Below are 14,767 nucleotides of genomic sequence, written 5' to 3'. Positions count from 1 at the left end.
AAAATCTAGTAGATTCAAATACATTCAATTAGGATTTATGCATTTTAGGTGGCTTTCGGTAAAATTTAAAAATCTAGTAGTATTCGATCAAAATTTTTAAAAAGTTTATAAAGGTTTGAATTCAATTAAGACGACTGTTTGACACTGCTTTTTAAGAATCGCTTTCATGTCATAGCACTCTTAGCCGTAACGCTTTTACACACAAGCAATTTATTGTTTGGCTAACAACATCAAAGTGTTTTGACATTCTATAAGAATACTTTTGATAACGTTTGGCTGCCTAAAAATAAAGTGCTTGCATAATGTTAGAGATGCAAAATTAACATAATATGAAAAATTCAATCGCCATCTTTCGAAAAATGTAAGACGACGTAGAGAAACTACCTTCCAACCCAAAAATAACTATAAAATAAGCATTTACATATAGAGAAAACTGAACGTAAAAAAAAAAAATTATCACAAAAATTGAAGAGTGCAATTTAGGGCCCGTTTGGCACTGTTTTTAAAATTGTCAAAAGCGCTTTCAAATTAGTAAAAGCGCTTTTGATAGCGTTTGGCAAAAATAATTAGAAGTGCTTTTGAGTTATAAAAGCACTTTTAAGAGGTTTTTTGAGAAGCACCTGACAGGTGCTTTCTTAAGAAGCACTTTCAAGTGCTTTTGCATAAACAACTTATAAGTTTTATAAAAATTTATATGTGCTTCTTAACATAAGCGCTTCTGATAAAAGCGCTACTAAATAAAAGTGCTTCTAAGAAGCAGTGTCAAACGGGCCCTTAATTTTAAAACATAACTAAGAATTCAGATTATAGTACAGCTTCTACTCATTTGGCAGAAATCATGACTCTGACAAATGAGGTCCTTCGATTTCTGAACTTTGATGGTGCATTTGGATGAAGTAGTTTGAAACTACGTACTAAGGAATTCACAAATGACGGAATTTAATATGATGTGATTTAAAATTTTAAAATATGTAAATTCTCTTGTTTAGATAACATGTAAACATAATGGAATTTAAATACGGAATTTATAATAGTTTTATTTTTTTATACATCAATTATAAAAAAGTGATAGTGACAACAATAAAAATGATGTTTGTGATGAGTTGACGATGGTGGTAGGGGTGATAGCCCACGGGGGGTGGGAGAAATGGTGGCGGCGAAAATTGGGGTGTTGGCGGTGGCGGTGACGACGGTGATGGTGATGGTGGTGGTGGCGGCGGCGGCGGCAGTGGTGGTGATGTTGGCGGCAGCGGCGGCAGTGGTGGCCTCGGTGTCAATGGTGGTGGTGGTGGTGGCAACAGTGGTGTCAGTGGTGGTGATGGTGGCGATTGTGGTGGTAGCGACGACGGCATGGTGGTAGTGGTGTTAGTATTGTGATTAATTGGCAAGGTGATAGGTGTACACGACTTATTTTTCTTTTGTAAAAATTGGAATTTTGAAAACAACACCAATTTAGGTGGAATTTAAAGTTGAAATTTACAACTCTCAAATTCAAAGTTTTTTTCCACATAAAATTTACAAAACTCTGTATTTATGGACCCAAACAAGAAAATTAGAGCATGAAATTTCTTAAATGTTTAGTTTTGTTTAAATTCCAAGTTTTTTTCCTTCATTCAAACACACCATGAGTGATTGCTAATTTTCAAAAAAAATTGGATAATTAAGAGTGGAAGATGGGGTTATGGCAAATAAAGTGAGATGAGGCCATGATCCCAATTGTGAAATTTGATGATGACCCTTATGATCCCATGAGTGAAGGTTGTGGCCATAACTTGCTATTTGGTTGGGGTTGTCCATAACTATAGCTAGTTACTACTTCATATCCCCATAAAGTCAAAAGAGATGGATAAAGAGTCCTCTTCCTGTTGTAAGTTACTCCTCTTACCTTTTTCTCTTCAAGTATAGTCTTTTCCCATGGCATCAATTCCTAGTCCAGCACACCTACTCCCATGATCCTTATCTTGTGTTGCTTGCATGAAGTTTGCTTCGCCTGTTAATTGGCTTGATGGTTGTCCATTGTAATCTCCAATTCCACCACCATCCCAGTTGCATTGTAGTCTCTACTATTTCCACCCCCATTACTAGGTGAGTTTGATCTTGTGCTAGAGTTTTCATTTGTATTAAAGGGAAGATGTGATTGTGTCGGATTGGAAGGAACTGAATTGTGACGGTTTCTTGACCTCGGCTGCTAAAGTTCCTCCAAAGAGTCGGTGGACCCCACCTCCTGATACAATACTCTTTCTACATTTATTCCTTCCTTGTGTGCTTATTGAGTAACCTCAAAATCTGGATTACCTACATTATCATTTAAATGGATGAGCTTGATCTACTAATAACATTGGTTTCCCTCTATATATCATCATCTCCTGCAACAACATCAAACACATCTACTGAATCATAATTGTCAACATCTTGCTCTGCTTCCACATCTTGAAGTTTGAGCCTCATGTTGTAGTAGCAATATACCATCTTAATTCTCTAACCGATAATGTGATATATAGTTACTTCGTGTGTATAAGTGCAAATGTGCTCCAATTTCTTTTACATGCGGATGAGGATGTCATTTGTAATAATACTTTGATGAGTAACTTTCTTATTGTGGGTGCATCACTCCCATACATGATCCACTATTCAACAAAAATAGAAAAATAGATTTTGTAAGTGCAACTATTCAAACAAATAAGTCAATTTAAGTTATAAAACTATGATATATTCTCACTATGAGACATTTGTGATCTAGCAACAATTGCAGCTGGTGATCTAAACATTTTCTTTGCATCCTTAAAGTATGTTAGCTAGAAGCAATACCCATCAAATATATAACTGTAAGCCAATTAATCAAAATGAAGAAATTAATACTATGACTCATAAGGTATGATATAGAAAGTTATTTTTTACCTCATTTCCAAATTAGTCAATTGTTGGTGATGTGGGGTCCAATTTGGAATATACAGTGTGCACAACACAAATAAGTTCACCATCATCTCCAACTCCATGTTTATATTGGTATTGAGGTTTTCAAATAATAGACTGTAATAAAGAAGTACATAAGAAAAAGTGAATTAATACTAGATCAATTCATATAAAAAAATAGAGGAAATTGCAGATTTAGTCCAGTTATTTTATACCTAGTTCAATTTTGGTCCACAATTTTTTTTAAGTTCTGTTTTGATCCACTAATTATTTCACTTGTTCAATAAAGGTCCAGATTTGTTTTCTCAAATTTGGTCTGTCTTTTATCCTATCAAATCTCACTCAAATTCAGCAAATATATACTTATTTTAAAGCTATGCATTTCTTCTTTACAAACATATAAAGATCATTCAAATTGAAGTTCTAAAACTCAAGATAATTGACCCCAAAGTAGGGTATCCGAAACTGCCAATTTTTCAAATTTCACCTAATCTCAATTCTCTTAGATTATAATTCTCCAAATTTGTTTTTATGACTAAGGAATGATGAAATATAACTTATACTTCAATTATAATTGAAGAAAACACAACCCAAAGGATTTAAAGTCACAAATCTGGACCTTTATTGAACAAATGAAACAATTAGTGGACCAAAACAGAACTTAAAAAAGATCGTGGACCAAAATTGAACTAGGTATAAAATAAATGGACCAAATCTGTAATTTTCTCAAAAAAATATGTACAAGTTAATTATGGGCATAACTTATGTCTGCTGTATGCAAATCGTGGTATAAAGTTTTATACAACCGTTCATCAATGATTTTGGTCACCCACCTTGCACCATATTTGTCTTCTAACTCCTGCTTCACTACACACATCAACTCATAAACTGAACTCATGGTGGGATACACTTCTGTGTCAATTATGCATAAAACTTTGTACAGAGACTGAAACAGTTGGCACACCTTATTCACTTGACTCCAAAAGGAGTTGTCAAGTACTATAGATTCCACCAAACAACCTTCATCTCCACATCTGTAATTGCTCATAATCCAATTATCACTGGTGAACAATCGCCTCAGCTTTGACATCTTCTTATGCAAGCTATCCAATGCAATATAGTTGGTGGCGAATCTCGTGGCACTTGGACGAACAATGTCTTCTTCGCAAAACTCATGCATCTTTTCCAACAGCCAATTATGGTTGTAAATAAAATTTGCTATTGTTCAAGCCTTTTTCATCACATTAGCAATCTGCTCTTTCTTCTCCATCTCTTCAAACATGAGATCAATGCAATGCGCTGCATACGACATCCAGAACAAGTTATATTTGCTCATCAACTTTTTGCCGGCTTTAACAAATTCAGAACCATTGTCGATCACAACTTGTACAACATTGTGTTCTCCAACCTCCATGATTACATTCTTCAATAGTCTATAATTATGATCTTTTATGTGATTTGAAAAATCAACGAACTTAAAGAATATTGTCTTCCCTTTTGAGTAGACCATGAAGTTTATGATAGACAATTTGGTTGGGTCTATCCATCCATCGCACATGATTGTGCAACCATTAGTTTCCCACTTTACCCTCAAGTGGGTGACATAGTCACTGATTTCTTTAAACTCTTCGTCCAACCATTTGTTGCGTATTTCATGAGGTGTGGGAGGTTCCACTCCTACTCCTGCTTGTTGAGAACCTAACACCATATTTTTTAAATAATGAGATACTGTTTTTGATGGAGGAATATTTTCATACATGAAGAACTTTCTGATCAGACAAGCCCTCTCTTTTATTTTTCCTCCAAACAATAGACTTTTAATATTTTTTTGGCATGCTTGGGATGACTTATATAAGATTGGTGCCAATGAAGGTGGTGGCTGAGATTCTTTTATGCTAGATCTGCGTCGCATTTGCGCACCACTACTAGTACCAAAATCTTGTCCCATATTGGGCACTTTATGCAAATACTCTACCTCTCATGCTGCCTATTTGGAGGCACGAATTGTGGCTCAGAATTCTCGTCGCTCTTCAATCCCCATGTCATCATTATTGTCCTCGTCATCATCGTCGTCGCTATCATCTACTTATATATGAACTTCTCCTCAGAGCTCTACTCCGCCGGATCGTCACGAGTCACAGCCGTGTCGCCTATAGAGTAAACAATTAAAGAAATACAATTAGTTCCAACTCAAGACACTTAGATGTACATGTGTACTCAACTTAACGTCACACCCGACTCTCGTTCTAACTCGACGATTCCCAACCATAAAACTCTCCCAAATTCATTCCCAAAACCTGTCCGGCTCAACCTAAGTTCACCCAAAGATCCAAAACAAATCCCAAACTTGCAAAGAAACTTGTCTGAGGCTCACGTCGATCGGAAAGCTCGTCCTAGAGTGAAATCAGTATTAACAAGGTCTCAAACTAGTTCTAAAATAACTTCGTTTTTCTCCAACAATAATCGACACATCCAAAACCAACAATTCACACCAATTTGTCCATTAATAATCCCTTAGTCATCAATTTACAATGAGGTTCAAATTTACTGAAAGTGCCGCCCAAAGTGATTGCCCCAAAACAAATTTTAGCCAAGAAATGCCTAATTCCTCAAACCCATTAAATCCTTCAATCTTAAACCACACTTGGGGTTCCTAGGAATAAAATTTATTACTCAAAACAACAAAAATAGCCCTCTAGTCCGAAAATTAAAGAACAACCCGAAATGGCTTCAAAAACCCAGAAATTTCAATTTCCCAATTACTCGTAATTAATCAACAAAAGTTTAGGGAAATGAAAACTCAATGGAAAGGGAAGAAATCTCACCAAAAATAGGGATGAAAGGGCTGGGATTTGGCCGGAATCCGGCGAGCAATGGAGACGGGCTGGGTTTCCTCTGGCCCTGTTCTCGCGCGTGTAGGGGCTGGGCTACAAGGGGAAGGCTGCTGAGGGGTTGGCGCCTGCGAGAAAGGCTCACCGATGACCTGGGCGGGTCGGGTGGTGGCCGGATTTGGCCGGGCTGGGCTGAGTTAGTCGCGCGCAGTGGAGAAAGGAGAAGAGGGAGTCACAGAGAGAGAGAGAGAGAGAGAGAGAGAGAGAGAGAGAGAGAGAGAAGGAGAGAGGGACTCACCACCGGCCTCTGGTCGCTGGGAAACTGGCCGGAGCTAGCCACGTCGGAGAGAGGAGAGAAGGGAGAGTGTGAGCTCGGGGAAAGAGAAAGTGAGAGAGTGTGTGTAGGTGCAGGTGCGGGGGGGGGGGAAAGAAATAAAGGGAGAGAGAGAGAGAGAGAAATCAGAAAAAATTTCTGATTTTTGGGTATTTAAAAACCCACTTTTATAAATTTACAAAATTGCCCCTCACTTCACATATCCGTATCTTTCAAATCGTAACTCTGATCGCCGCGTGCTACGTGTCTATGAACTCGTGGGATCGGGATCTATCCAATGGGCCCAAAGTCAAAAACGAAAGCCCACTAATTTTAAAAGTCAACTTTGGGGTCAAGTCTAATTTAAAACGAAAATCTAAAATTAATCCAAAACATCTTATTTCTCAATAAATTCCCAAAATAATTACAATAAATTCTCCAAATCTTTAAAATACTTTTCAAAATAAAACTTAGAAAAATAAAGAGTCTTACAAATTTTAAAACGAAACATTTTAAATCCAATTTAACTTTTAAATAACGTTAAATCAATTTCAGTGAAAACGTCGAATAAACTCTCAAAAACTCCCAAAGTAATTTTTTAAAAAATTTCCAAGGTCGCAAAAACTAAACTTCCTTGAAACCCTCTTGAAACCAAAGTTAAATAAAAAAAATTTAAACTTCCAGTGAAATTTGGATCGGGTCGTTATATTATGTCCTAGATCCAATCCACTAAGGTGGTATTTAAGTCGTGTCACTCCACCACTCTTCATCATAAGACCACAATATTTGCATACTGAGCCATTTTTGATATCATCTATTGGTCCCCATGATCCCAAGCAAGATCACGTGTTCTCCCTCCGCTAGCCATTGTGCATGTGCCTAATTTTGCAAGAATAGCATAAAAATTAAAAATATAAATAAATTTATGTAATGTGCACAAAAAAAATTATATAAATAAAATGATACCATAATGTAGCTAGACAAGCAACTAAATATAAGTATCATGGTATTAAATTTTGAAAAGTTCTGGAAAATTTCAACAATCTCAAGTATTTTTTTTTTTTTTTATGGAAATTTTGAATTTTTTGGTGATTTTTCGATCATCTTTTAAGGCCAAAATTGGGAATTTCTCGCAGAAATTTTCGCCTTTCTTTCAAAATTTTCTCTAAAAAAATATTTTTTTTTTCATCAAATTTTCCACCAACCAAAAAATTTCACACAAAAGTAATATTCTCTTTTATTTTGTTTATTTTATTTAATTTTTATTGTCTTTAAATAACAATATTATTATTAATTAGATAATCTATAAAATAATGATATTCTTATATTTATTATCCTTTTTACTATTGTCAAGCATGGTGAGCGTATTTTTAATATTTTCCTTAACTTTAAATAATGTTATTATTGTTCATCTCCTTGGCATACTGTTATCATTGTGCATCATGCATGCATAGTTTAACTCTTACTTCATATATTTTTACCTCATCATATATATATATATATAAAGAAAATTAGTATATGGATGTATATATATTTAATATATGCATGCTTAATCTATTAATATATGCAAGGATGGATCTTAATAGCAGGCTGAATGGGCTTTACCCCATCCCAACTTTTATTTTTCTTAATGTGTTACTATGAACTCTAGTCCACCCAAAAAAAAAAAAAAAACCCTAAACTACACACTCACTCTCATTCATTCTTGGTCTTCCCTAAGCATGACTCTCATCTCTCCCTTAGCCTCAACTTTTAATTCTCACTTTATCTTACTAGTCATCCAAATCATCGTCTTCAATCTCTATTTTGGGCATATATATATATTTTTTTCTTGAATCATTTATCTTCTTTTTGTTTCTAAGTTTAATTTAGGTTTAGTTCATGTTTGGATATGAATTTAGCTATTTAGGAAATTAAATTTCAGTATTTAGGTTAGATTTAAATGTGAGAACTGAGCATCCTATTTCATTAATGTAGGAATTCAACTTGTGAATTTTTTTTGTTTTATTGATTGATTTCAATAATTTTTTCCATCTAGAGTTGTAACGACCCGACCCAAAAGTTGACTTTTAAAATGAATAGGCTTTTGATTTTGACTTTGGGTCGGTTGAATAGGTTTCGAGCCCACGAGTTCATAGACACGTAGCACGCATCATTCTGAATTACGGTTTGAAAGATATAAGCGTTTAAAGTGAGGGGCAATGTTGTAAATTTATAAAAGTGGGATTTAAATACCCAAAATCAGAAAAAAAAAAAAAAAAAAAAAGAGAGCTGCTATTTGCACACCCTTAAATTTCTTTTTGCACACCCTCAAAAATTTAATTTGTGAAATAACCAAAAACACCCAAAATAAAATTACCCAAAACCCCATCCCTTTATCATTCCTTCTTCCCTGTCACAGCACCCCACCCCCCCGGTGAGAACCACTGCCGACCACCCCAGCCCCGTTCCGGCCTTCCCCTCTCTCTCTCTCTCTCTCTCTCTCTCTCTCTCTCTCTCTCTCTCTCCCTCCCTCTTACCCGCCGACCACCCCACCCCCATCCTCCCTCTCCTCTTTCTCTCTCCCCGAAACCAACCCAGCCCTTCACTCTCTCTCTCTACAACTCTGAGCCCCTCCCCTTGCCGCACCACCTCCCTCTGCACCCCTCCCCTTTTGCCATCCCCTTCCCCTCCCCCTGCCGCACCACCTCCCCCCTGCAACACTTCCCCTGCCGCACCACCTCCCCTCTGCACCCCTCCCCCTGCCGCACCACCTCACCCCTGCAACACTCCCCCTGCCGCACCACCTCCCCCCCGCACCACCTCACCCCTGCAACACTCCCCCTGCCGCACCACCTCCCCCCTGCACCCCTCCCCCTGCCGCACCACCTCACCCCTGCAACATTCCCCCTGCCGCACCACCTCACCCCTGCAACACTCCCCCTGCTGCACCACCTCCCCCCTGCAACCCTCCCCCTGCCGCACCACCTCACCCCTGCACCGCACCACCTCCCTCTGCACCCCTGAAAATTAAAAAATATATATATATATATGCAGGTGGCAGAGGAGGGAGGGGGAGGGGGAGAGGCTGGGATATATGGCAGAGGCTTGCGGATGGGTGGCTGGTTTCAACATTTTTTTTTTGTTCTTTGTTTTTTTTTTAATTTAAAAATTCACATTTGGGGTAGGGTGTGTAGTGTTTGAATTAAGTGGGTGTGTAGTGAGAAATTTTGGTGAAATTAATGAGGTTGGGGTATTTTGGTAATGGGAGGGGTGTGTAAAAGAGAAATTTTTAAATTTTAGAAAATGGTAAGAGGTGTGTAAGAGAAAAGTGTGTGCAAAAAGAAAAAAAAGGGTGTGCAAATAGCAGCTCTCAAAAAAAATTTCTGATTTCTCTTTCTCTCTCTAGAATCTTCTAAAAGCTTCTCCCTCTCCCTTTATTTTTCTCTCACCCGCACTCTCTCCCTCGGTCTTCTCTCTCTGGCACCTCCCTCCGCGGGCACACCCTTCATCCCAGCCATCACCAGCCACCCCCACTCACTTTCCCCGACCTCTCTCTCTCTCTCTCTCTCTCTCTCTCTCTCTCTCTCCATCTTCGCCGCTTCTCTCTCTCGGCAGATTCACCGTCCGGCCACCCCATGACCAGCGACGGGCACCGGCGACTTCCTCTCGCCGTCGCCGACCCCTAGCAGCCTTCCCCTTCGCCGGCCGACCACTGTAGACGGAGAATCGACGCAATGACACAGAAATGAGCTCGCCGGCGATCACATTTTCCGGTGACGACGGGACACCGGACCTACTGGGTCCTCTTCCTCTCACCACGACGAGTTCAACCATGGGCTCCGTTCATCCAGACGACGCTCCACGACGGAGCAATGAGCTCGGGAAGCCAAGTCAGCCGCCGGCTTCCGCCGCCGATTCCGGGGTTTCCGGCGATGATTGGCCGTCGATCCAGTTACGAGAATCGATCCTCTAGGTACGAGTAATCTTTCCCCTAAGGTGCTGATGTTCAATTTTGAGATTTTAGAAATTCAATTTTTAGGGGTTTTTCCTATTTCGAATTTCTTGAATATGGAGTTAAATTTGAATTGTTTTTGTACAAATAAAGGTTCTATTATGTAATTAGGATTATTTGGAGATGAATTTGGGTATTCCTAGGTTTGTGCCGCCGCTGCCACCGTCGGCTCCGCCACTTGTGGCGGCGGGTTGGATGGTTTTTTCGTATTTTTACACTTTCCTAGGGTCTTAGTAGCTTAATTTTAGGTTCGGTGACTATTTGGGTTTATTTTTGTGTGCTGCCTATGGCCGGGCAGCCACCGTGCGTGGTGGCTGGCCGCTCGTTTTGGTTGTTTGACAGCTACATGAAACATCTATTGTATATTGTTGGTTGTCTGGTCTTAACAGGTACACAGACTTGGGAAATCTCATTTTCGATGCCGTTATGCTGTCGGATTTGGTATCTGAGCAATGGCACTATGAAGGGTATTTCGGTCTTTTACGTAGTTGAATTGATGAATATCTCGTGGAAAGGATTTTAGCTGATGATTTTCTTCATATGGTTTATTTAATTTTTCGGTTTTCGATCGAAAAGAATTGGTTGGGTTTATACACTTTGATTTTAATTGGAGTTATGCTATAAGTTATGGATTTAAAGTTTTCTTGGAAAAGTACAATGATATTTGTTTTCGGTGGAAAAAGGATCTATGATTTTGGTTATGAAAAATGGTTTTCAAACCACCTTTGCAGTACTCTCCAGGTTATCAGATTGGATAGGTCTTTGGGACCCATCACAGCACACATATAGGCTTTGGGCTGTGTGTCGGGATGCTTCGCCCTTTGGGGGCTGCTCTGCATGCGTATGACAGATCCTCGGCTCTGCGCATGTATGACAGATTATTTATGGCTCTGCATGCGTATGACAGATTTTCGGCTCTGCGCATGTATGACAGATTATTTATGGCTCTGCATGCGCATGACAGATTCTCGGCTCTGCGCATGTATGACAGACTCTCCGGGTATCTGACTTGGTGTGTGTTTTCAGTTGTTTAGTATTTTAAGTTATGGGTTTATGACAGCAAAGGTTTTGAAGTGACGATCTCAGTTGAACAGTTTTATTGATTTTCAGTATATTGAGAGTTGTTTGAGAAGAAAGTTCAGAAGGATACAAAAAGGATTTGAGTTTTATATATTTATGATGTGGTTGTGGTAGAGGTGGTTGATATCTTAGAAGTGTTTTAACAGGTTTTTAAATTTTGGGTTAGTCCATTTTCAGGGGAGGTTCTGCCGAATTTTTCGGTAGGATTTTCCTTGATTTTGGATTCCCCGCAGGACCTCTCCGGGTTTCAGGGTGAAATCCGGGGGCGGTCCTGTCAAGAGTCAACAAAAAAAAAAAAGTCTAGAAATTTAGCCCACTCGAGTTTCAAATCCTGAATTTGTCCCAAAATATATATTTAATAGAGAAAATTACAGAAATGGTCTACTAATTATTCGCTAAGTCTCATTTTCGTTTACAAATTTTTTTAAACTCCATATTAGTCCACGAATTATCTTATGTGTTCCATTTTGGTCCAAAATGGACAATTTTTTCCTCAAAATCAACTCATTGGTACAAAATTGAGGGGCATAATTGTCCGATTTTGCCCGATTTGGACCAAAATGGAACACATCAGATAATTCGTGGACTAATATGGAACTTAAAAAAATTTGTGGACCAAAACGAGACTTAGTGAATAATAAGTGGACCATTTCTGTAATTTTCTCTATTTAATGTATATATATATATATAGACATCTTAAATGATTTGCTGCTTATATATAGGCATATTAAGTTATATATAATATAGCTTAATATATATAGTTATACATACTTAAAATATATAGGGCTAATTACAAATAAATCAATAAAAGTTTTCACAATTACATTTTAATTAATGAACTTTTTTATAATTTCATTTTTGTCAATATTGACCAATATGAATCATCAAGTGGATTGGAATTAATGAATAAAATGAAATATAATTGAGCAAATTACAATTTAGTACTTCAATTTTACATGTTGTTTCAACTTAGTACCTCAATTTTGAAAACTTGCAAAAAAGTACCTCAACTTTCATTTTATGTCAAAATAGTACCTCCGTTAGTTTTTCCGTTAAATAAACCGTTATCTGCTGACGTGGCAGGGGTATTTTCGTCTTTTTCTCTAAATTTAAAAAATAATAATATTTTAAAACATTTTTGAATAAAAAAATTTCTAAAAATAATTAAATAAAAAAATTTCATAAAAAAAAAAAAGCCCACGCCCATCCCCCCCTCCCTTCCCCGACCCCACCCAGCCCCTCCCCTCCCCACCCCTCCCCCACCCCTCCCCTACCCCTCGTCCCTTACCAGCCCCCCACTCCCCCCACCCATCCCCTCCCCTCCCTCCTCCTCCCCGCCCCCAGCCATCCTCCTCTCCCTGCCCCGACCCACCCTCTCCCCCACCCCAGTCCGTCGCACCTCCTCCTCAGGAATCGGGCTCTGCTTCGGCTTCGCCTACCCGAAACGCTTCGCTAGAGAGGCCTTTATGTGCTTCGCAGGCGACAGAGGCGCAAACCTCCACCGGAAGAACCTCCCCGGCGTCGACGACCTGGCTGGAAAAGGCGACACCCCCGCCGGCAGCGGGCTGGCAGCTACGCCGTGCGGGTAGGGGCTCGGCCACGGGCTTGGGCTAGGGATCGACGACCGCGCCGGCATGTTCTTGACGCTGACGACGCCGTTTGGCTCGGCCTGCGACGGCGCAGTGGCCTGAGGCTGGTGGACGGAGGTTGTGACGGTGGTTACGGTGGTGGCGTTGGGCTCATTCTCGTTCATCGGTGATGGCTGGGGGCTGGCTGGGTGGGGGTGGGGAGGAGGAGGGAGGGGATGGGTGGGGGGCTGGTAAGGGACAAGGGGTGGGGGAGGGGTGGGGAGGGTAGGGGCTTGGTGGGGGGCGGGGATGGGCATGGGGTTTTTTTTTTTTTTTATGAAATTTTTTTATTTAATTATTTTTAGAAATTTTTTTATTCAAAAATGTTTTAAAATGTTATTATTTTTTAAATTTAGAGAAAAAGACGAAAATACCCCTGTCACGCAGCAGATAACGGTTTATTTAACGGAAAAACTAACGGAGGTACTATTTTGACACAAAATGAAAGTTGAGGTACTTTTTTGCAAGTTTTCAAAGTTGGGGTACTAAGTTGAAACAACATGTAAAGTTGAGGTACTAAATTGTAATTTACTCAATATAATTTCAAAACTCATTGACCTTTATGGAAGAAAAAAAAATTTGCATTGACCATTATGTAATATTAAAATGTATTATTGTTTTAAATGTAATTTTCTAAAACTATATACATAACTTAATATATATATATATATAAGGAGGCTCCATTGTAGGATGCTACATTTAACACTAAATGTAGGATCCCTTATGGGGCCCACTCCTATGTAGTTTTTCAACAATCCGAATCGTCTATATTTTAGACTTCTATTCATAAATCATCTTTGCACAAAATTAGTCAAATCGGAAATCATTTGCCTATCTAACTTTAATTAAACAAATGGATGGTTTTATCGAAATTTTTTGGTTCGTCTATTTGTTTGATCAAAGTTTGAGGGATCAAAATTTTTTGGTTCGTCTAGAAATGTTTTGATCAAATATATTTAAAAAAGTCTAGAAATGTTTTGGTTCGTCTATTTGTTTGATCTAGAAATTTAGTCCACTGTATATATATATATATACACACACATGGAGGCTCCATTGTAGGGTCCTACAAATAAAATTATGGGAAATTACAATTATATACCTCAACTATACACCACTTTTCAACTTAGTACCTCAAGTTCAAAAAGTTGCATTAAGGTACCAACTAAGAAACTGTGTCAGTTAGGTACTTCTGTTAGTCTGACCGTCAAGAAGATCGTTATCTGATGATGTGGCACACGTGGACCCCACCATTAAAACACTTAATTTCAATTTAGTACCTCAACTTTAACATGTTTTTAAAGTTCATACCTCAAGTTCAAAAACTTGCAAATACATAAATGTTTTATAGTTTTTATTTCAACTTCACCCAACTTTTGACTCATCAAATTTTCACCAAAATCAACAATCTTATACTCATTTTAAAGCTATAAATCTTCTCTTTACAACCATATAGCTAGAAATAATTCAAAAATGAGCTATGAAATGCGAGATAAGTGGGCACAAATTAGGCTACCCGAAATTGTCAATTTGTTTGGAAAATTTGGCAGTTTCGGGTAGTCTACTTTGTGACCAATTATCTCGGGTTTCATAACTCATTTTTGCATGATTTTTATATGGTTGTAAAGAAGAGATTCATAATTTCAAAATGAGTAAAGATTGATAATTTTGGTGGAGATTTGATGGGTCAAAAGTTGGAGTAAAGTTGAGATAAAAATTAGAAAACATTTATTTATTTGTAAGTTTTTGAACTTGAGATATGAACTTGAAAAATATGGTAAATTTGAGGTACTAAATTGAAATGAAGCATTTTAGTGGTGGGTCCGCGTGTGTCACGTCATCAGATAACGGCTTTCTTGACGGCCAGACTAACAGAGGTACCTAACTGACACGGTTTCATAATTGGGGTACCTTATTGCAACTTTTTGAACTTGAGGTACAAAATTGAAAAATTATGTATAGTTGAGGTATATAATTGTAAAATTATTTATAGGATACCTCGTGGGGCCCA

Source organism: Dryas octopetala, chromosome 2, assembly GCF_963921425.1.
Source record: "Dryas octopetala chromosome 2, drDryOcto1.1, whole genome shotgun sequence".
Classification (NCBI taxonomy): domain Eukaryota; kingdom Viridiplantae; phylum Streptophyta; class Magnoliopsida; order Rosales; family Rosaceae; genus Dryas; species Dryas octopetala.
Note: the sequence above shows the minus strand (reverse complement) of the source record.